Source organism: Physeter macrocephalus, chromosome 4 (assembly GCF_002837175.3).
Source record: "Physeter macrocephalus isolate SW-GA chromosome 4, ASM283717v5, whole genome shotgun sequence".
NCBI lineage: Eukaryota > Metazoa > Chordata > Mammalia > Artiodactyla > Physeteridae > Physeter > Physeter macrocephalus.
Window position 1 is genome coordinate 69,774,879 of NC_041217.1, and position 558 is coordinate 69,775,436.

The 558-nt window shown below is 35.5% G+C and overlaps 1 protein-coding gene across 1 annotated transcript in view; it reads left to right on the forward strand.

Moving 5' to 3' along the window:
* Nucleotides 1–558, forward strand: part of LOC102993475 (olfactory receptor 10J3-like) — a 324,817-nt gene that overhangs the window by 231,555 nt on the left and 92,704 nt on the right. The window lies entirely within an intron of this gene.

Consider the following 558-nt stretch of genomic DNA (forward strand, 5'->3'; position numbering starts at 1 on the left):
GCATCTTTAGGATTCTCTATGTATAGTATCATGTCATCTGCAAAATGTGATGGCTTTACTTCTTCTTTTCTTATCTGGATTCCTTTTATTTCTTTTTCTTCTCTGATTGCTGTGGGTAAAACTTCCAAAACTATGTTGAATAATAGTGGAGCGAGTGGGCAACCTTGTCTTGTTCCTGATCTTAGTGGAAATGGTTTCAGTTTTTCACCATTGAGGACAGTGTTGGCTGTGGGTTTGTCATATATGGCCTTTATTATGTTGAGGAAAGTTCCCTCTATGCCTACTTTCTGCAGGGTTTTTATCATAAATGGGTGTTGAATTTTTTCAAAAGTTTTCTCTGAATCAATTGAGATGATAATATGGTTTTTCTCCTTCAATTTGTTCATATGGTGTATTATGTTGATTGATTTCCGTATATTGAAGAATCCTTGCATTACTGGAATAAACCCCACTTGATCATGGTGTATGATCCTTTTAATGTGCTGTTGGATTCTGTTTGCTCGTATTTTGTTGAGGATTTTTGCATCTATGTTCATCAGTGATATTGGCCTGTAGTTT